This window comes from Megalobrama amblycephala, linkage group LG24, assembly GCF_018812025.1.
Source record: "Megalobrama amblycephala isolate DHTTF-2021 linkage group LG24, ASM1881202v1, whole genome shotgun sequence".
In the NCBI taxonomy this organism is placed as follows: Eukaryota; Metazoa; Chordata; class Actinopteri; order Cypriniformes; family Xenocyprididae; genus Megalobrama; species Megalobrama amblycephala.
This window is the reverse complement of record NC_063067.1, coordinates 18,870,704-18,895,375: the sequence shown is the minus strand read 5'-3', so window position 1 is coordinate 18,895,375 and position 24,672 is coordinate 18,870,704. Positions and strand designations below refer to the sequence as shown.

Here is a 24,672-nt window from a genome sequence, read left to right as displayed (position 1 = left end):
TCTGCGTATTTCATAATTAGAGGTTATTGCTAAAGCGAAGCATCCCAACTATTGCTCATACTTATGGTTAACACAAAAAAAGAAAGAAATGTGAAATGAAGGGGTCAATCTGTCATGGGGATTGGGTCCATCAAGCTCCAAAATGGCAAAATAGCACCATAAAAGCAACATTTAATTATTATTAAATTATTTTTTTAATTGTAATATTTTAAATTAGTTCTTATTTTTCTATTTTCATTTTAATATTTTAATATTATTTTAATATTATAATATTTATTCATATTATAAATTAGCATTAATTTTCATATTTTCAGATTCAGTTTATTTCAATTTTAGTAATTTTGTTTATTTTCAGCTGTTTATTTTTAGTTTTAGTTATAGTAATTTTGCTGTGCTTTTGTCATTTTTTTATTAATTTTTGGGCTTTTTTATTTCTATTTAGCTTTAATTTATTTTTCAGTTTTAGTCATTTTAGTACTTCAATTTATTTTATTTCAGTTAGTTTCATGTATTATTTATTTTATTTTATTTCCGTTTTATTTCAATTAACAAAAAATATTTATAACAGTTACAGTTAACCATAACACTACATAAGACAATTAGGCTGGGCGGTATGACAGTAGATATCGTGACCACGTTATAAAGTGATTTTAGATTGTTAGAGATTTTACTATAGTTTATTTCACGCTATGTAAATACATCTGCGTAGCACAGTACTACTTAAAGTTATGTAAGAGTGATAAAGAAACATGCATGTAAAAGAAAATAAAGAGGGACGTGCTTGATGTTGAGCGCAATAAGCAATGAAAAATAACTGATTGCGGATGGTGCTTGCGCTGACTGGCACACAGCTGAAGCGAGCACACAGAAAGCCACCTCTCTTAGACAGCATGCAATCACAAATTCTGAATGCTTATGATGCTTAATAAAGTTATTAAGCGCAATAAGCTGTGTAAAAGAACTCCATGCAGTTGGTGCTCGCGCTGACTGACATACACCCGAAGTGTGCACACAAAAAGCCGCCTCTCTCAGGGCCTGTTTACACCTGGTCACTTCATGCATTTTTTTTTATGATCAGAGAGCCATCTGATTTATCAAAGCAATTCCATTTAAACTTGGCCGCATAAATGTGTCCCTGCAGATTTAATGGAATTCACATCACCTAAAGCAACAAATATGAGCTGCATTGATCATCAGCTAATTTCAAAATCAAAGACCGCAATAGGAGAGAGTGCAGCAACAGTACTATTAAGATAATTTAATTGCATTACTTTTAAAGGGTCATGAAACCTCAGAACACATTTTGAGCTGTGAACAGATATGTATAGGCTGCACATCATTGAAAACACTAAAGGTACTCATTAATTTTATTTATAATTTGAAATGAGTTATTTATGCATTTTTCATCATCTTCCGGTTTGAAAAGCAAAGTCAGAGCAATGTCACAAAATCGGCAAGTTCAAGAGTGCAGATTGGCTCCAGTATGGGCTGGTCGAACATGCTGACGTCAACAGTTTCTGCATTTATTCATGAGAAAAAGCACATTCAATCCAATCAGTGAGCTGTAGTATGCATAAGATTATAATTGCGGTATTATGCATGAGGAAGTATCACTTCTCTTGCCTCTGTCTCTGTTGTCATTCAGAGACAAGGGTCATATAGTTGTGTTTGTTTCCTCAGTGCTACAACAAAAATGCGTTTCCCTGCGACGCAACCAGAGCAGAAGTTTTGGTGCATGTGGATTGTTTTGCTGTAATCTACCAGCACAAATGGAAAATATGTTCGCATGAGATCGCATTACAGCGGATAATTCAAATGTCACAAAAGTGCTGTATATCATCTCGGCGTTCGGACATGCGAGCCGTGTGTATGTTTCCCTCAGCACAATAGCACATGAGTGTTGTTTGTATTTTGCCCGCGATGCGGCCAGAACTGGAGTTTGAATACGAACACATCAAAAATATGATGCTCATATTCATTATTCTGTATAATGAGTGTGTTGTAGATCTGTGTTTCATTGGTTGTTCTCTCCCCTCTTCCCCCCCTCTACACTCCCACTTTTCCAGAGCTTTACACGCCCATTTTTACAGAGTTTTTCCAGCTCAGTGGTGTGAACGACCAGGCTAAAACGGGGGTTTCATGACCCTTTAATGAAGATGATTGTGTTTTGAGCGTCTGCGACTTGTATTTTGTTTCATTTGTGGCAGTTTGCACGTCGGCTTGATGAAGAGGTACTCAGCTGCTCATCTGCGGCGATGTGTTGCAGTTGCGCCACCATATCTGGCGCCATATAGACTACAACACGCTCTCAAACGATATTTTTTAGCATTTTTGGGAGGAGTAAAATTTACATATGTGGTTTCAACAACCAGATGCATTTAGACTTCTTCAGTTTTGACTGGAATGCATCCCAGACCACCTCCTGAAGTGGTTTGAGTGATCGCATTTAAAACGGTCTCGAATGCGTTTCGGAGGGCATTTAGACCTGGTCTTTTCACGATCGGATAGCTATTCGATCAGAGAAAAGGTATGAAGTAACCAGGTGTAAACAGGCCCTCAGACAGCATGCGATCACGAATTCAGTTCTCTTTTAAGTCTTATTGCGCTTGAATGGTCAGATAGGTGCGCAATAATGTCAAAATGCCTGTCGCATTCTTGTAAACAGTCGGTTATGTTTTAAAATAAATTTGAATGGATGTGGATGTGGACAGCATATCTTTAAGTCTGTTACTCACATAAAACCACCAGCTTCAGAAGTGCTGGAATATAATCATATTGAAACCTTTACAGTGCTTTTGAGTCATTTTGAAGCTTGACAGTCCAGATCCCTATTTACTTTCGAGGTAAAAAGTGGCCAGTACATTCTCAACTTTTCCCCTTGTGTGTCAAACTTAAGAAGAAAAGTCATAAGGTTTGAAACAACATAAGAGTGCGTAAATAATGACACAATGACACAATTTGTGGGCTAACAGTTCCATAAAATTAAGGAAAAACAAACAGAACATGCAAAAAACAGAAGACTGGCCATGTGAGTCACAATCACATGGATCCACCTCCATCCTGTTCAGTTTCTTGTTTCTCTTAAAGCAGTTTTTGCCAAGCCTACTACCATTAATGTTGTGGGTAAAGTCCACCCTGAGAGCTTCATCAAACCCACACGAAACACCTTCTCTCACTCGTACTCACACACATCTCCCCTAATCTGTGGCAAACAAGTAGCTCCTAAACTCCAGTGACACATGGCTGGATGAGGTTCACACATCGTGGCCTATAGAGAGTTTGAGGCAACACGCGTTACGCATCCAAATCGGAGCTAAACAAAACTATCAGTGACAGATCTGCTGACGACCGCCATTTTTCCAGAGTATACAACCAGGCTCCTGGTACTTTTCTAAACCAGATCTGGTCTGTCTAGAAGACAGCTGTCAGCTTCAGGTGATAAGATTACATACAATGGTGTTTATGCTAAAAAAAAATCAACATGCAACATGTCAGCATGAACTCCCCAGACAAAGGAAGTGAAAAGGAGAGAGGTCAGAGGGGCCAAGTGGGCCAGTTCTGCTATGAGAGGGGAGGGGAAAAAAAGAAAGCAAGCAGAAGAGAGAGAACAGTGAGGCACAAAGACAGAGAGAGAGAGAGAGAGAGAGAGAGAGAGAGAGAGAGAGAGAGAGAGAGCGAGCGAGAGAGATAGATATGCCTCTTTCTGTGGTTGTATGAGAAGGGACGGGCCGCACTGAGCACAGACTTCATGCCTGGTTACTCTCTCTGCTTAAGAATGTGGCCTAGAAACACAACAGCCCTTTCCTGCCCCCTCTGCTTAGTGTGCGACAGCTCATTCACACACAAAGACACAATACCTTATTTAAAACCTCAAAGCAGAACAAACTTTATCAACATGAGTTTAAATTTAGATTTGTTTATTGTTACATTTTCTGAAGAAAAAAATAAATAAATAAAAAATAAAAATATATATATATATATATATATATATATATATATATATATATATATATATATATATATATATATATATATATATATATATGTGACGCTCATGGCTGCCAGATTGCCATTACAATTGTGTTCTAGGTAGATGTCAGGGTGTTGCTATGTGGTTGCTATGGTGTTAATTGGGTGTTCTGGAGAGTTGCCAGGGTGTTGCTATGGCATTCTAGGTTGTTGCCAGGGCAGTACTATATGGTAGCTATGGTATTAATATGGTGTTCTGGAGAGTTGCCAGGGCATTGCTTTGGTGTTCTAGGTAGTTGCCAGGGTGTTACTATGTGGTTGCAATGGTGTAAATATGGTGTTCTGTAGAGTTGTCAGGGTGGTGGTATTCCAGGTAGATGCTAAGATGTTCTAGGTAGTTGCCATGGTGTTGCAAAAGTGTTAATAGGGTTTTCTGGAGAGTTTCCAGGGAGTTGCTAGGTGGTCTAATTAGTTGCCAGGACATTGTTATGTGAATGCTGTGGTGTTAATAGTGTGTTTTGGGAGGTGCTTACTAGTACCAAGTCTAGATATGGCTTGAGTTGAGTCGTTCCTTCAATTCTTCAAAGTAAAGGTGCCCTAGAACCCTTTTTCACAAGATGTAATATAAGTCTAAGGTGTCCCCTGAATGTGTCTGTGAAGTTTCAGCTCAAAATACCCCATAGATTTTTTATTATTCAATTTTTTAACTGCCTATTTTGGGGCATAATTATAAATGCGCCGATTCAGGCTGCGGCCCCTTTAAATGCTCGCGCTCCCCGCCCCCAAGCACACAACTCTATAATACATCGTATAAACAAAGTTCACACAGCTAATTTAACCCTCAAAATGGATCTTTACAAAGTGTTCGTCATGCAGCATATCGGATCATGTAAGTATAGTATTTATTTGGATGTTTACATTTGATTCTGAATGAGTTTGATAGTAGCTAGGCTGTGGCTAACGGGGCTAAAGCTAACATTACACACTGTTGGAGAGATTTATAAAGAATGAAGTTGTGTTTATGAATTATACAGACTGCAAGTGTTTAATAATGAAAATGACAACATGACTCTGATCTCTGTGAATACAGTAAGAAACAATGGTGACTTTAACCACATTTAACAGTACATTAACAACATGCTAATGAAACATTTAGAAAGAATTTACAAACATCACTAAAAATATCATGATATCATGGATCATGTCAGTTATTATTGCTCCATCTGCCATTTTTCGCTATTATCCTTGCTTGCTTACCTGCATAAAGTCTGTTGATTCAGCCGTGCAGCTCCAGACATTAATACTGGCTTGTCTAATGCCTTGAACATGGGCTGGCATATGCAAAAGTTGGGGGCGTACATATTAATGATCCCAAATGTTTCTTCACAGTCGGTGTTGTGTTGAGATTCGCCTGTTCTTCAGAGGTCTTTTGCACAAATCAAATTTACATAAGGAGGAGGAAACAATGGTGTTTGAGACTCACTGTATGTCATTTCCATGTACAGAACTCTAATTATTTAACTATGCCAAGGTAAATTCAATTTTCAATTCTAGGGCAACTTTAAAGGGATAGTTCATGGAAAAATGTAAATCATGTCATCATTTACTCACCATCATGTTGTTCTAAACCTGTATGACTTTCTTTTCTTTTGTGGAACACAACAGAAGATATTTTGAAGAACAATTTTTGTTCATAAAATGCAAGGGAATGGGGTCCAAAACAACATTTTTTAAAGTATATGTTGTGTTCTACAGATTAACAAAAGTCATACAGGTTTGAGTGTTTACAACTCAACGCAGGACGGTTTACATGCCAAAGTATAATACTTAGGTTTAGGAATTTGATCAAATCCCTAATCCTAATTACAGCAACAATAATAGGGATGCTAGTTTTAGCAAACATCATTAATAAATAGCTCAAGCTAACAACACTGCACACACATACACACACATGTGTGAGAGTGTAAAGCTGCTTTTTGCATGCGGGCAGCGTGCTGGGCATATGGAGGGATGGCTGACTGGAGTCTCATTGTGTGTGTGGGTGATGTGGGAGACTGATGTAATGCTAGGAGGGCAGCTGGGTCACGCACACACACAGAGCAGGGTCTGTGCTCGCACAACAACAGGTCCGCACAAACTGGCAGTGCCACTCCAGCACTGAGGGAGCTTTGTGCCCACTCGCTCTCCTCTAAAGGGCTATTCTTTCCCTCCCTTTCTCAGTTCCTTTCATCTGTTTTTCTACAAGTACCTTACTACTTAAGCATTAAGGAATCATGCCTGCATGTAACTGATTGGCTGACAAACTCAAGAAAGTAGAAACTTTGGTCTATTGTGACGGCTGTGATGTCTCATACAAGTGTGTGTGTAAGGGTCAGCGCACAGGATATGAACATTACCCCACCCAGCGTGGCCTGCCAAAACTGGTCCCAGTGTATTCATGGGGAGGAATGTGCTGATTGGATGATGACCGGGGCCAACTGGCTAGCAGAAAGGCAACATTGGCCAAAAGGGATTGCTAGCCAGTTCCCTTCAGGACTCAAAACAGACTTCACACTGAACGGACACACAAGCACACCATGAGGGGCTCTGATGTGCGTGTTTCTACAAATACCTGTTTAACGTCCATGGTGTTATCTGTGTCAGTGTGTCAGCGCTTGAATTTACCCTACAAGCCTGTCAGGATCTGTGTGTGTGAGTGTGTTTACCATACACAAGGCTCAGGCAGAGCCAGTAGCAGAGGAAATGATAAGCTTGTGGGGCTTCCTGCTCCATCGGGCCCCAGGGTGACTGGAAAAACCCATGAGCACAAGGGAGGAAGTGCTCACTCTCTCTCTCTCTCTCTCTCTCACACACACACACACACACACACACACACACACACACACACACACACAAGAAAGTGAGGGCAAAAACAAAGAACCGACTAAGAGGGTGCTGAATACCCCACCACAGGAGTGCTGTGTTTTTTTTCTGTGGGTTGCTAGGCTTCAGCCTTCTGCGGTCTCTAAAATGAAGCGAACGGCCATGAGAAAGACAGGAATATAAATAACTTGCCTGATGATTTTTCATAAACTAGCCCATGTAAAACATAATTCCCATCAGCTAATGGCCCTCATTCCACAACGGTTAATCAGTTGCTGAGGTGATGTCCTCATTTAACTCCTACACCACCTAATAAACAAAGCTGGATGAGTAAAGGTTAGTAAGTCCAAACTAAACTGTAAAAAAATATTTTTGGAAGTTGTACATAAAACATAGGTTAATGGGTTGTTTTACAAGAAAAACCTATTTCAGTCGTTCTACTTAAATGTCATGTTTAATTTGTGTGAAATTTACTAGCAATTTCTAAACATTTTTTTCAGAGTATTGATAACTGAATTGTCATTGGAAACTGATGAATGATTTGTCATTGGAACTTTTTTTTTTTCAGTTTGAATAATTTGTAAAACACTGAACTGAAAAAAGGCATTCACAATGACCTCCAAAGATCTGCAATGAAAAAGTGACTGCAAGTTGTTCATTTTCAAAGAGAGCTGGCAATTTGAGACGACAAACAACAAACAAATCCATTGGGAATTTGACAACGCTGAGCATTTTAACTTCATGGACATGAGCAGTGATGTAATGTATGGGAATGAATGGGAATGTAGACAATTAGGGAAGTCTTTGGGCAGATATCAAATCGATTTGATTCACAATTTAGAATGATTCAATTTGATTTGTGCATTTTTAAAAATGCATTCTTTAAAATTGGAAAGAATTTTGTTATTGTCTTTTCTTCCCTGTTGTGACAGATATCCAAGTGAAACGGCTTCTCAAACAAGAAAAAAAAGTAAGGCGGGACTGGTAAAATAAAAGTAAATATAGGCTACTTATGATATAGGATATAATGAAGAGTGCAATGTGTCGATAAACAATTTAGAGCAGAAGTAGAAAAAACAATTGATGCACTTGAATTGGCAGGTTTTGTAATCAATGCATTCAGAAAACGAGTCAATCATTACACCACTACAGAAAATGGTGCTCACATGATCCGCCTCATGATGCATGACACTTGCCGAACTCCAGTGATTTAATCGGTGTCGGTGTGAACACCCGTAAAGGGTTAGTTCACCCAAAAATGAAAATTGTGTCATTTTTTTTCTCACCCTCATGTCGTTCCAAACCCAAAAGACCTTTGTTCATCTTCGGAACACAAATTAAGATATTCTTGAATACATTCAAGAGTTTTCTGACCTCCGAAAGACAATTACCACTTTCAAGTCTGTAGTCAGATGGACTATTTAACGATGTCTTTACTACATTTCTGGGCCTTGAAAGTGGTAATTGCGGTCTATCGGAGGTCAGAAAGCACTCAAATTTATTAAAAAATATCTTAATTTGTGTTCTGACGATGAACGAAGGTCTTATGGGTTTAGAACGACATGAGGGTGAATAATTAATGGCCAAATTTTCATTTTTGGACGAACTAACCCTTTAAAGAGGGAACTTGAGTAGTAAAACTATCAGGATAGCAACATGTTGGAACAATAAACATATGTGAGGCAATCTATATAATTAAATAATGATGAACTGATAATGAACCATTCTAATCCTCTAAATAAACATCATGATGAACTGCAAGTTTTGTGTATTTTACAACAAAATACCTGCAAAGGGATGTTTGGGAACACTTGTACTTGAACCGAATCTTTTGGAACTGGTTCACTGAAACAAGCCTTCCAAATAAAAGAAACCCTAAATGACTGTTCCCTACACTGAAAACACTCATCAACACTCTGTATACAGTCCAACTGATTTAAGAGGCCTCTTTATAAACACCCTCAAAAGCTGTTTAACAGCCGTTCAGTGTTACTCATAAAAACACAGTGCCAGAAGAAGAAGTAGTAGTGTCCTAAAGGCAGGAACACACTGCTGCTTATTTAACTATGGCAACAATTGGGTCAAATTTAGCTGCTGATCCATGTCACAGGGTGCAGGGGTCAGTCCAAACGAATCAGCTGTTATTAAGGCAATGTGATGAGTCGGTGCGGATATTAACAGACTTAAAGGGCCCAGCTAGGCAGATGGAATGTGTGGAATTACACTTGCTAACACCCACGTGCACACATTTTAAATCCATATTTCATCCATATGGTACAGGGTTTGGTGACAGACCCGTGTTGCTTGAACTTGCTTCATTATTTTTGAATTAACACTATGATCAGTGTTGTAATTTGTCATATGCAGGTCCACGTGAGGGTGTTTGAAAGCAAATAAGTTGCAAGCTATAAGCATAATATATGGACGTGACCGCAATTTTTGGTTTTGGTATGGCAATATATTGCCTATTCTGTTTACATGCACGTTTGTTTATATAAGATTTCGCCCCTGCCCCTGCGGAGGTCTGAGCACCTCGATGCGGCTGCAAAGGCCACTTTCACTTTCATGATTAATTGGGCAGGGGCTCAGTTTTTAAGCAGGTGTAAGATGAGGTGTCTGGTGCTGACATCACTTCCTGCCAGCTTTCCCAACTATCTTCACCATCACCTCCGTGCCACATGCAAACCACCCATCAGTGCCTGCTGTTTCTCATTTAAAACCACTCTACTCAACAGTGTGGACATCGAGGAGTCCATAGCACTTAAAAGGTAAAATGAGTGCAGCAGTGCCGGGAATCAATCAATCCTAATTTTGTTTGTGTGTCTGCAGTTAACTGAAACAAATAAGCAGGATTGCAGCAGGGATACACCATAAATTTCACCCTCACATGTAGTGTAATGACACTAAACACAGTAATCTGTGATCACATGAGGGGGACAAGCAACAAGGTGTTGATTGTAGTGGGTGATTTCCTGTTCTTCATGAATGGGCAACAATCTGGTCTGTAGCTTCTGGGGTGAGAAAATGCTTCTCATGGGCTGATGGAAAAAGCACTGATGGAAAAAAAGATTGAATTCTGACTAGAAAAATGAATAAAATCTCTGTCAAGTCATGCCAAGTGATCATTATCCCAAGAGAGAAGTCACACCAAGTGTCTTAAAACCAAGTAGTTTCCAACCTAGACTGCATAAGTTTCTTCACTGTCTAAGTACATAGCTCACTAGGTTAATACAGTCATAGTCTCTTTTAAATATAAATGTTCAGCACTGAAGACAGTATTTTTAGAAGACAAACACATTACGAAGGATGAAAAGTAGATAAAAATGAGGTGACCAACAGCCCGCGGTGGTTCAAGCATGTTTGGGGCCTGTCGGTTTTGCTGAGAAGTTCGACCGAAGCTGCCTAAATTCAAGAACTATGAGAGACTAAAAGAGAAAATAAAATGCTCTTATATTAAATCACAGTGTTTGTTGTTAACTTTTAAACCCTCATTTACAGATTATTTTTGTCTATGTTTAGTTTGATAATATTCAAATATGTGACCAGTCACGGAAAGTAGGGACACAAGTCGGTTCTGGGGCATTTTGAGTTATTCACAGATTCTGAAAGTGTAGTCTCCAAGCTTTCCAACGATATGTAACACATGGAAATCTGATCATATTTGGAGAAGTTGTGGCCATTTGAAGGCAGGCACTCAAAAAAGCTCAAAGGGCAGAAAAATAATTTCTAGTTTTGCAGTTCTCGCCTGTTCTCACCTGCTGGGAGTGACAAAAGGGCTAATTTACATCTCATTTAGATAAGTCATACCCCCTGTAAAGCTGCATGGTTGCAAAGCAACGACAGACGCAACGGGAAAAATCGGACCGCATACTATTAATAATAAAGGATAATGTGCATTGTAAATGTCAGTAATTTATCTTTTTTGACATTAGGACTTTTTGAACAGGATTCTGTGATAACCGTATAGTCCTGGTTTAGACCTCAGTTAGTGGTTAGACCTGGTTTGAGTCAAAGGATTAAAAAAATCCTGTACATTAAACTCTTCAATAAATACTTTTACTTTTGACTTATAACGCACATTTTACGGCTATGGATACTTTATACTTTTACTTACGTAGGAATTTAACCTGATACATTTACTATTACATTAGTAAATCCTTGTTAAGAAGTAGTAAGTGGCTAAAATTATTAGCGTCACATTCAATTCAAGAATAGTAAGGTTTACATGAGCTAAGTCATTCACACCAGTCAATTCAAGCAGTTGAAGCGTTATTCAAATTAATAGCAGATGCTAACATTACCATCTAAAAAGCCCATTATAGTAATGGGGTTTTTTGGCAAGTGATACGATGCTAACGATTACAAATAAAACAACAGTCCTGAGCTAGCTAATAACAAAAGACACATGAGATAACGTGTAGCCTACGTGTTCTTAGAATGAACACAAAACGACAAACTTTGATGTTTATGGAAACTCACCCCATAAGAAACAGAAAAGATCTCGTTGCCTCCAATGAAATAAGTTGTTCGGGCACACTTTCTCTTTGTCGGGGTCTTCTTTGTGGATGTAACCATCTCCGAAGTTTGCACTATGCGTCTGTTTGCCTCCAAATGTCCAATAATTTGCATGTCCTGCCACTCTTTTTTCCGCAGCTAAAGAATCCAGCCGTATGTTGTACTTCAAAACATTTTCGGTGTAACGGCCACGTTTCAGCTCGTCTGCAATATTCTTTGAGGCGTCCATCTTCATTAAATTTTGATATCAGCTAGAGCCGGCCAGAGCGCTGCATAAATAAGTAGCCACGCTTCCCTTGGAGGGCGGCGGCAATAACAAAAGAAACAAAAGCCGGCCTATCCGATTCCAGTATGGAAGTACAAACAGACAATGACACGCCCCTACTGCGAGATAGAATCCCAGAAAAACAAGCCGATTTCAACCTCAAAATGTACGCTTTAAAATATACCAATACTGCTATATAAAACACAGAGATGCTTCTTTGTGATCTCAACTAACAGATTCTGCAAAAAAAAAAAAAATCACCAATTTTGAAAAAAAAAAAAAAAAACGCTTCTTTCTCAGTTTGCTCAATAGTAGTGCTGCCGACTTGTGTCCCTGGTTTCCGTGACGGGTCACATATTTCTCATTTTAATGTAAATTAAAACCTTGCACTACTCAGTGAACTAGCCTATATCAAAACAGTATTTAGCACATAATCACAGTATTAATAAAAAATAAAATAAGCATTATTCCAATTATTCTTATATTACAAAATATTTAAATACATATTTTTTATATATCATTTAAATATAAAAACACAGTGTAAAATATACATTTTATATTATATAAAAAATATAAATCTAATAATATAATATTAAATATTAATATGGCCAATATTGGATTTTAATAAATTATTGTTAATGATTATTATTGTATAGCATATTATCATAGTATAATACATATTATTATAAATAAGTAAAAATGTAAATCTTATCTAATAATACAGTATAATACAAATATTAAATATTAATATAAAAATTAAAAAAGATTCTAGGTTGTCTGAACTGCAGCTGGACCATTAGCTCTAATGACAATTAGTCTATGTGACTATTAAACTATCAGGCTGATTAGCCTTCAATACTGAAGAGAGTGACAATCATTCCTGTAGCAGGTTGGTCTTCAGTCAAACAAGTGAGATCTGTCATAGTTAGTGCACCAAACAAATCAATAAATCACACTGACCTTTGAGATCTGCTGGTTTGTAAAGCACACTGTTTAAAGAGTGGTGTCACTAGCTTTCAGCAGGCTGCCACTCTCCATCACTGAAGAGTTCACAGATGTGTTCCTGCTTTCAATATTTACACATCGAGGCAGTTCAACGGCCATCAACGGCTCCATAAAACCTCTGCAGTCCCAGTAACAATGAAACAACCCAACAAGCTTACGCTAGCACCAGGGGAATGTTAACTATTTAAACAACGTGTGAATTTAGCCACTAATCCTCTAAATAAACGAAAGTTTAGAGCACCTTTCCATCACATGGCCTAAAACAATATGTGTGAATGTATGAATAGTATGATTCACTCTCTGATAGAAAACTCAGATATGAACACGTCATAGACGGAGGAACATCCACTGTAAATCAAACACAGGATACAAAACTGAGTCACCACACTACATGGGCGTTCACACTGACAGCGATTTGCAGTGACAAAGCATCTGCGAGTCATTCACTTTGAATTCATTCAATGTGCTGCAACAACCAATGGGAGGGCAGATAAAATGTGAGGTATACTTGTACAAAAAATAACAATAAAATGCTAATCTATCTATCTGTCTATCTATCTGTCTATCTATCTATCTATCTATCTATCTATCTATCTATCTGTCTATCTATCTGTCTATCTATCTGTCTATCTATCTATCTGTCTATCTGTCTATCTATCTATCTATCTATCTATCTATCCATCCATCCATCCATCCATCCATCCATCCATCCATCCATCCATCATGGGTGCTATACATCAGCTGCATTGCAGCAAATTCAGTTAAAAAAAAAAAATTATGTGTGTCAGTGTTTCAGTCTATTACGGACACGTCTCTATGGGGCTCCGGCCTCATTTAACCAGCTAAATCAGGACAATGTACCTTGGTAAGCTTCCCCAAAGCGACTAACAAACAGGCCATGCAAGGGTGTGGCTTTGGGAGACTTTGAGATCACGTGTGCGTGCGTACTTGTTCGTGCATGTGCGGGTTACAGTCTCTCTAATGCAGATGAACACGGACCCCGAGGGGGGCAGCTCTGTTGTACGGCCGTGAGAGAAACGGACAAGCCTGAACTAGAGCTAAACTGCCGAGGGTCAGCACGATTCCATAAATTCCCCTGGTCTCCATGACAAAAACATCAGCCCGTTCCCCAAACCACAGCATTCATAGGAGACCAGACCGGATTCCTCCATGAAACCTCTACAGTGCTTTAACTTCTGCCAAACTTACTCAGTCCCACAGCAGTTCCACAAAACACTTTCACAACAGTCATAATACATTACAGTGACAATAAAACAGAAACAATTAAACAAAGCTACATTCATATTATCACCATGTATGATGGATGATTCATACAGAAGCTGTAATGGGACTGTGAAGAGTTGATTGCTCCATTTCAAAACCTAATAAATGCCTACAGAGGCAACACGTTTAGGCATCAAAAAATGCCCAGCAGCAAGGTTATTACAAAAAAATAGGCAACGTAATTGTGCTCCCTCCTAAGAAACATTGTTTTGTTCAAATTCTAAAGCAGCATCCCTCACAGACGACGCAATCCCAGATTGCACTGCGACAAGCCCCGTGACAAAAATAAAAATGACTAAAAATCATAAAAAATAAATTACAATGATAAAATAAAAATAGTGCCTTCCATGTATATTAATAACACTTAAGAGTATCACCTGACTGAATAAATGAAAATCAATTTTGAGTGCACTTTGCACGAGGAACGCAATTTGCCTATGTAGAGTTTCAAATCAGAGACTTGTGGAGTTGACATTTAAGATGCTGCCTATATAGGCACTGATGCAGCTCACTGGGTTTAAAACAGAGCTTATGTGCCCAGTTCATCCAGGTTTGGCTGGAGTCATTTAAATTGTCAAGGTCAGATTCTAAGGGTCATAGAAAGGCTTCAGTGACATCCGTGATCGTGCAAATCCTGTAGCAGAGGCAATGTCATGAGAAAACTTGTGATTCTGCCTCCAAGTTGCTTACAAAGACATTCACAAATCCAGAGCGCTCCTCTGCCCTGCAGCTAAGCCTGATCTCATATCCACTCACAGAAGTGTATCGCAGCAAAATATATAAATACACTAACTAGGGGTGGGACAAAATATCGATATGGCGATATATCGTCATCCTTCTCTGTGCGACACGAGAATCGTATCGCTGCGCCAAATATTGATATTTTAATTAATAAAATAAAGTGCTATAAATAGATGTCTCTGCTCAAAGCGTCGCTACTTCAAGGCGGCGCTCAACACATGAATGAGGGAAACGTGAATATAAGTTAACTAGCCTAAGAAAAAGAGGTTTTTAACAAGATGGCGGACAGCAGTGTGTCCCCCCAGCCACGTTTAAGTTCAAAGTCTTGACGCACTTTTATACCATTGATGTGACAAACAGACGTCTTTGACGGTCTTCACTGAGCGCTTAGATATACACGGGAGCGTTTGAAAGCATATATTAGGGATCCGCTGATAGACGTCTGCTTTCGAACGCTCCTGTGTATATCTGTGTAAGTGCTCGGTGAAGAACGTCAAAGGGTCTGTTTGCACCTGGTCACTTCACGATATTATCGTTATCGCGAGCCATGTATCGTGATCGTATAACATCGTATCCTGGTATCCTGCGAGTCCCACCCCTAACACTAAGAGGAAGAAACTAGTAGTTTAATTTCAAGTGTTCAATAATTTATAAGTATTACAGCACTTCCGTGTTTACATCCGAATTCCGGCTCAATATTGGCCGACGCTGTTCACGTGCGCACCACGATGCATGTGTGTGATGTTGACGCAGGAGCCGGCCAATACTGAGCTTTTGTTTTGTTTTTGCGCAGAAAAGGTATTCTCGTCACTTCATAAAATTAGGGTTGAACCACTGCAGTCACATGGACTATTTTAACAATGTCTTCACTACCTTTCTGGGCCTTGAAAGTGGTAGTTAAATTGCTGTCTATGGAGGAGTCAGAGAGCTCTTGGATTTCATCAAAAATATCTTAATTTGTGTTCCGAAGATGAACGATGGTCTTACGCGTTTGGAACAACATGAGGGCGAGTAATTAATGACAGAATTTTCATTTTTGGGTGAACTATCCCTTTAAGACCTGATGCACAGATCCAATATGCTGATACTGTACACATATGTTGTCTTTCTCAACTGTTTACATTCAGTTAAAACATAACCAACTATGTTTACTAAGATACTTGCCAAGAAGACATGAAAGTGTGAAAATGCAATTCAGTATTCACAGGCTGTCTGAGACCGTGTTAATTTTGACAGCAAATTTTTATTTAGTTTTAGTCATAGTCTTTTGACTAAAATGCCATTTAGTTTTAGTCATATTTTAGTCATCGGAAATTGTTTTAGTTTTAGTCTAGTTTTAGTCGATTAAATATCATAAGATTTTAGTCGACTAAATCTACAGTAGATTTAGTTGACTAAAATCTAATTTAGTTAAATTGTAATGCATAAAGCATTTCTCTAACAATACACAGATCCTATACACTGATATAGGTACATCTGATATCCCCAAACTGTTTATGTTCACCCAACTGTACTTTGCTCGCCAAAGTGGACGGTTTTTGACCGTTCAAGTGCAAAAAGACACGAAAGTCGAAAATTCAGCATATTTCAGGGATTGACACACTTATCATTGAGGTACTATAGTTTTTGTTTAAAATTTTATTAGATTTGATTTTTAGTTTTAGATTTAGATTAATTTTGTCTTTTAGTTTTCGCTTTTAAATGTCTACGTTTTTATTTCTGTTATTTTAATACCTCAGGTTAAGGTAAAGCTTAGAAACTAGATGAAATAAAATAAGTTTGCATTTTTTATATACATTTATTTTTTATTTCAGTTAGTTTACTTCAAATAATGAAGATTTCTTTGGTTTTAGGTTTAGTTAACTATAATAACCCTTATACTTGTAAAATATATTGAATAATATATCAAATAATGTTCTTAGTCTTTCCTTCCTGTGACAGAAGATACAGTAGTTTACTATGAATTAAATAGAAATTAAATTAAATACAGTTTATTGTGTAAACAAAATAACAATAACGACCAGGAAAAAAATAATAATTATAAACCATCCCGAAATACACCGTGACTCTTATTCTGAAATGTTTGCAGCCTGCGTTGTAGCCCATTGTAGTAGCAGGCTACTAATGAGGGAGATAAATATGCATTCTTACAACCTACAACACATTACCATATAAACATAGTGTAGTAAACATTGTCGTAATTCATCAATATTAGTTTATAAGCAATCTCTTGGCATAAATGTGCACTATTCATTAATTACTAAGCAGTCTGAAGTGCTGCTGCGCGAGCCTGTAGAGCGCTCAACAGCGCCGCGTTTCCTGCGGTTAGATCGGCACATTACACTTCAAATGTGCGCATCCTCCACACAGGACAGCGTTCCTGACTGGATATCTTCCCAAATCGTCCCTCTCTTTCATTTTCGTCTCGTTTTTATTCGTTGACGAATATTAGAGTAGATTTTAGTCATAGTTTTAGTCATTCAAAACACATTTTTATTTAGTCATCGTCTCGTTTTCGTCCGTGAAAAAATGTCGTTGACGAAAATTATGACGAAAATTATGACGAAAATTATGACGAAAATTATTCGTCAACGAAATTAACACTGGTCTGAGACATGGCTTTCTGTGTGTGAACCAAAAACTTTTGAAGAATCAACCTATTCATAAACAACTGCATGAATCGTCCGTTCGAATGAATCGTTTCAATGAATGACTCAATTACTCACTCTTTTACACGTTCACCTGCCGCCACCTACTGGCGGTTAAGTTTCATGTTTAAAAGTAATCATTCTTTCCAATATTTCTTATTTGTATATTCAAAAAAATACTTTTAAACAAATCTCATAACATTATTTAATGCAGTTGTAATTTTTCAGGGTAAATTATTTAATTTGACTGGTAACAGCCCTATAGTATCTTATTATTGTAATTGCATTTATTGATCAAATTTAAGAATTTCAAATGAAAGATGAAGAATTTAATAAGATTAGGGGAAAAATAAAAGTAAAAAAAAAAAATGCCTATGGGGTAAATACCACAAATATGCAGATTTAAATGTCAAAGCTGAGTGAACACTGATGAGAATATTGCTTCAGTAAATTATATTTACAACACAAAAATCCAATTTTTTTGATTTGCGAATGACAAGGCTTTTTAGTTGTGGTGCTCCTACATTTTTGCTGGTGCTCCTAACTTTTTGAAGTTGGGAGCACCAGTGCTACCAAGTAAAAAAGTTAATTTCAAGCCCTGAAGAATGTTGGTAACCTAACAGTTGATGGGCCCCATTGACTTCCAAAGTATTTTTTTTTCCATACCACGAAAGTCAATGGGGTCCATCAACTGTTTTTTTAACCATATTCTTCGAAATATCTTCTTTTGTGTTCAGCAAAAGAAAGAAATTCATGCAGGTTTGGAACAAAAGTGGTAGTAAATTACAGAATTTTAATTTTTCATTGGGTGAACTATCCCTTTAAGTGCAAACAGAGAAAAATGACTAGGACAGTCACACTATGTGATTATTTTGATGCTTAGAAAATAGAACTACTTGATGAACAGACAAGTTACCACTTTCTTGTCTGACACTCAGAATGTGTGTCTGTGCATGTATGACATCTAGATCTTTTTCAAATGGAAAAAGGAGGTTTGATGTTGCGACTGAGTGTCTGGAGAGCTTTGTTTTCAAGACATGTCTGCCATGACAGACTGTGAAATCAACTCCACATCAAGTCAAAGATTCTGCTTAACTGCACGGATACCTGACCAAAGATTCAGAGACAAACCCGTACAGTAGGCCAGAACTACAGTTGGGCAACACATTCAACACAGGCCAGTTAAAGTCAACCAGAGCTGTGGGTAAACCCCCTCTCACACACACAAAAAACAAACAGCAGGAGCTAGTGATGGGCACATGTTCATCTTCTCTCGTCAGGCGATTTCTGATTAAAACAAATATTTTAATACAATCAAAAGCCATTTTATTATCAGCTAATAAATAGCTATAAATTTGAAATCATTACATTTATGGCCCAAAACATATTCAATAAGTATATTAAGACAAATGATTCTAGCTATGCAAGCTCAAGATCATGCATCAGTTAAGCATAATAGAAGGTTATAATGTTTTTTGTTAATATCATTAATGAAATTTATGTCTGATAACTTATAAAATTAAGGAATAAAACACAAAGTCAAATAAATGTTGCGATGCTTAACTGAATTTAGGCATTTCAACATTATAAGACACAGCATAAAAATGGATAACTAGATTGATGAGAATGTTGAATATGAGAGATTAGAAAGTCCCTTAAAGGGTTAGTTCGCCCAAAAATGAAAATTCTGTCATTTATTACTTACCCTCATGCTGTTCCACACCCGTAAAACCTTCGTTAATCTTCAGAACACAAATTAAGATATTTTAGTTGAAATCCGATGGCTCCGTGAGGCCTCCATAGGGAGCAATGACACTTCCTCTCTCAAGATCCATAAAGGTACTAAAAATATATTTAAATCAGTTCATGCGAGTACAGTGGTTCAATATTAATATTATAAAGTAACAAGAATATTTTTGGTGCGTCAAAAAACCCCAAAATAACGACTTATTTAGTGATGGCCGATTTCAAAACAATGCTTCATAAAGCATCGGAGCGTAAAAAGCGTGGCAAACTGCCAACGGCTGAAATCATGTGACTTTGGTGCTCCGAACAGCACATTCGATACACTGATTCATTTGTGCTCCGATGCTTCCTGAAGCAGTGTTTTGAAATCGGCCATCACTATATAGGTCATTATTTTGGGGGGTTTTTTGGCGCACCAAAAATATTCTCATCGCTTTATAATATTAATATTGAACCACTTGAGAGAGGAAGTGTCATTGCTCCCTATACAGGCCTCACGGAGCAATCAGATTTCAACTAAAATATCTTAATTTGTATTCTGAAGATTAACGAAGGTTTTACGGGTGTGGAACGACATGGGGGTGAGTAATAAACCCTTTAATTTGAAGCATTCTAGAAAATAATGCTCTTAAAAAGGTTAAATCCAGCTGTATCCCTATCCCAATATTATATAATATGATATCTATTTTCATATAATAATAATATATATTATAATATATTAAAGGTGCCCTAGATTCAAAAATTGAATTTACCTCGGCATAGTTGAATAACAAGAGTTCAGTACATGGAAAAGACATATAGTGAGTCTCAAACTCCATTGTTTCCTCATTCTTATATAAATCTCATTTGTTTAGAAGACCTCCGAAGAACAGGAAAATCTCAACATAACACCGACTGTTACGTAACAGTCGGGGTGTACGCCCCCAATATTTGCATATGCCAGCCCATGTTCCCAACATTATGAAAGGCATTAGACAAGGGCAGCCAGTAACGTCTGGATGTGCAGAGCTGAATCATCAGACTAGGTAAGCAAGCAAGGACAATAGCAAAAAATGGCAGATGGAGCAATAATAACTGACATGATCCATGATTACATGATATTTTTAGTGATATTTGTAAATTGTCTTTCTAAATGTTTCGTTAGCATGTTGCTAATGTACTGTTAAATGTGGTTAAAGTCACCATCGTTTATTACTGTATTCACGGAGACAAGAGCCGTGGCTATTTTCATTTTTAAACACTTGCAGTCTGTATAATTCATAAACACAACTTCATTCTAGGGCTGAAACGATTAGTCGACATTATCGACAACGTCGACAATAAAAAATTGTCGACAAATATTTTTGTTGTCGAATAGTCTCTTGATCTCATACGACATATTTGAAGGGCCTGCAATAACGCGGTGTAACCAGTGGGGCGCTGTAGCGCAATACTGTAATGCAGCCCTCCCGGATCCAATTCAATAAAAGAAGTCAGCGCTTTGGAGAGCATAGTGCAAACGAAGTCGAACCCGTTAAATGTGGGAGATTAACATAGCATAAACATAACAAACATAACGTTTAGCATAACTACAGAATACTGTCATGCAGGGCCACCAACTCTCATTCAAACTTACTGTTCTCACGCCACACGTTCATTTTCTCACAAAGTGAAAGATGCATCGCAGAGCAAAGAGGACACAGACAACGCACCGACAGATCAGGTTACTTTTGATATAAAACTGTCTAAGCTTTTAAATTCAGTCAATATTACTACGGGATTCAAACAATACTTGTGGTTGTGACGCTGTTTAACGTGTGGCAGATCGCTGTAACACCTCGGTTCAAGCGGCATGTGAACCTATTCCTCTCTATTACAGCGCGAAATAAACATAAATGAACATCAAAAAGTACTTACTGAACTTACTGAAATGAATCCATCTCTATTGTAATCACTTAATCGGAGTTTTAACCGCAGAAAGAAGTCAATAAAACTTGCAAACAAATATATCACACAAAATGTAACATTTACCTCAGGAAATCCATTCAGTGACCATAAACTCGATATATATATATATATATATATATATATATATATATAATATGTGTGTGTATGTATGTTGTTGTTTCATTTTTCAAAAAAACCCCACATAATTAGATTATATTTTTTTAACCTGAAGGATATTGGTCTATTCAGTTGGCTTGAAAATTATTAAAATTACACTTTTAAAAGCTGAAGTGATTTCCTTGTTTTATTTACTAGTTAAAGTACAGTATAACTCAATATTTGAACTAATTGCTAAAGTAGAATAATCGAACAAAGCTTACTGATTAATCAGTGCAATAATCGATGATTAGTCGATTAATCGTTATAATAATCGATAGATTAATCGATTATCAAAATAATCGTTTGTTGCAGCCCTACTTCATTCTTTATAAATCTCTCCAACAGTGTAGCATTAGCAGTTAGCCACAGAGCACAGCCTCAAACTCATTCAGAATCAATGTAAACATCCAAATAAACACTGTACTTACGCGATTAGACATGCTGCATGACGAACACTTCATAAAGATCCATTTTAAGGGTTATATTAGCTGTGTGAACTTTTTTTATGTTGTTTAAAGCAAGCGCAAGCTCTTGGGCCGTGGAGCATGAGAATTAAAGGGCCACACACCCTGAATCGGCTCATTTCTAATTATGCCCCAAAATAGGCAGTTAAAAAAATGAATTAAAAAAAAATCTATGGGGTATTTTGAGCTGAAACTTCACAGACACATTCAGGGGACACCTTAGACTTATATTACATCTTTTAAAAAAAAAAGTTCTAGGGCACCTTTAAAATATATATAGTTTTAAGTTTACATATTTGTATTATTATTATTTATTATAATGGTCCCAATATATCATACACTCCTTGCATTTATAAAATGTTATCGAGAAAATGTACTTTTTGTCCCTAGGTCAGTGAAAGTTGAAAACCCCTGACATACAGTATGTTTAAGGCATAACTATGCATACAATCATAATAAACAACAACTCGCTGAAGTACGTTACTGAGTATTTGCTAGAGTACATATTTGGGATCAATGTTCAAGCTGGTGCATAGTCTGTAAACAGCAAAGATTATGAAAGAATGTAAAATATATATCTTATTTTCACTTTCTCAAACACAGTGATGCCTTAAAGCTATTTTTCAAGCCTCAAGAAACTATCCAGCCTATAAAACCACATAAACATTAGGCAGCAAAGAAGCATGCGCTCTTACAACATGACTGCTCACAGCCAAATGTAAATTCGCAACATTCATCAAAACACAATCAGACTCCTCCTCCCCCCCCCCATAATCTCTAACTGTAGAGGGAAGAATTAGATTTTAGGCTTCAAACTAACAGTTTCCCAAGAGAGGCATTGCTCACTCCAAACTGTTTACTCGGAAAACTGTGACATCATCGAGGCCAGCCCTGTAAGAAAATAGCTGATTAAACATGACCAGGAGGGGAAAGCCCTGCTTTCAGGATATGTTTACTCAGACCGTTGTAAATACACACTGATACATGCAAAGTTTGGCTGATCGTTATATCAGAGTCCATCATAAGACGGCATGGGATTGGTTTAGCTGCCAATCTCTGACTCGTCCTGGTCTCCATCCAACGCGTTGGAAACATGGAACACGTCCCCGAGCAACAGGGTGTGTCTGCCGGGAGAAGAGTGGGAGGAAGGGAGAGTTTCATTGCGAAAGAAGCACACACTAGATCCTCATTCATTTCTTGCCATGTCGTGACATCACACCTCCTAGACCCTTGCTCACTTTTAGGTGGAACCTATAGACAAGTGGATGAGCAACTTGACACGCAAACCACTAGATGAGCCTTAAGACAGGCTTCCAGGAAGTGAGAGAGAGCAAACGGAAAACAGGTGATTAGCAGGTCAGGCCACCTTGTTTTTCGTTTTGTAGTAATCGATTTCGGTCATCAGATTTAATGGTGTTTACAACAAATTAGATCACATGAAGAAAAACCTTGATGTTTGACAGCTTTATGGCACGGCAAAGTGCCAAGACATCTCAACTGCTGACAGTTCAGAGATCTGTGCAACCACACCTCTAAATATCTCCAGCTTTTGTTCTGCTGTACACTTAGTAAACTCAATTGTACAGACTCACACATGCCTTTGCGAAGGAGTCCAGTAGGGGATATCTTCACTCTGAACACACTGCAAAATCTTACAGATACATATATGTTATATTAACTTAAACACACCTTTGTCCTAATTTTCCAACAGAGCCAAAATAAAAAGAGTCATGTTGAGTCAGTCCTATGTCATGTATTGTGATACTTCTGTTATGTTTCCAAGCAAAGCAGCATATTGAATGAGGAAAAATATGCAGGGCTATCAATCAGGAATTGTTATTATATACAGTGGGGATCGAAAGTTTGGGAACCCCTTTCAGAATCTGTGAAAATGTGAAATTTTTTAACAAAACAAGAGAGATCATACAAAATGCATGTTATTTTTTGTTTAGTACTGTCCTGAGTAAGATATTTTACATGAAAGATGTTTACATATAGTCCACAAGACAAAAAAAAAAAAAAAAAAAAAAAAAAAAGCTGAATTTATTAAAATAACTCCATTCAAAAGTTTGGGAACCCTTGGATCTTAATACTGTGTGTGGTTACCTGGATGATCCATGACTTTTTTTGATTTGTGATGGTTGTTCATGAGTCTCTTGTTTGTTCTGAGCAGTTAAACTGAGCTCTGTTCTTCAGAAAAATCCTCCAGGTCCTGCAAATTCTTCAGTTTTCCAGCATCTTTTGCATATTTGAACCCTTTCCAGCAGTGGCTGTATGATTTTGAGATTCATCTTTTCACACTGAGGACGACTGAGGGACTCAAACTCAACTATTAAAAAAGGTTCAAACATTCACTGATGCTCCAGAAGGAAACACAAGGCATTAAGAGCTGAGGGGTGAAAACTTTTTGAATTTGAAGATCAAGGTAAATTGTACTTAATTTTTCTTCTGAGAAACATGCAAGTATCTTCTGTTGCTTCCGATGGGCAGTACTAAATGAAAAAAATTATATTTCAACATAATAAGAAAAATGTGGACATCTTCATCCTGTTCAAAAGTTTTCACCCCCCAGATCTTATTGCACCATGTTTCCTTCTGGAGCATCAGTGAACGTTTAAACCTTTTTTAATAGTTGTGTTCGAGTCCCTCAATTGTCCTCAGCGTAAAAAGATGAATCTCAAAATCATACAGTCACTGCTGGAAATGGTTCAAATATGCAAAAGATGCTGGAAAACTGAAGAATTTGCAGAACCTGGAGGATTTTTCTGAAGAACAGAGTTCAGTTTAACTGCTCAGGACAAACAAGAGACTCATGAACAACCAATCCAAAACAAAAAAACAGTCATGGATCATCAGGTAACCACACACAGTATTAAGATCCAAGGGTTCCCAAACTTTTGAACGGGGTTATTTTAATAATTCAGCTATTTTTTTGTCTTGTGGACTATATGTAAACATCTTTTATGTAAATTATCTTACTCAGGACAGTACTAAATAAAAAATAACATGCATTGCACTCTTGTTTTGTTAAAAATGTTCACATTTTCACAGATTCTGAAAGGGGTTCCCAAACTTTCGATCCCCACTG

At 37.5% G+C, this 24,672-nt stretch overlaps 1 protein-coding gene across 2 annotated transcripts in view; it reads right to left on the bottom strand.

Annotated features, from left to right (window-relative positions):
• The window catches only part of dip2ba (disco-interacting protein 2 homolog Ba), a 66,839-nt gene that overhangs the window by 24,499 nt on the left and 17,668 nt on the right, over positions 1-24,672 (bottom strand). The gene's annotated exons all lie outside the window — the stretch shown is intronic.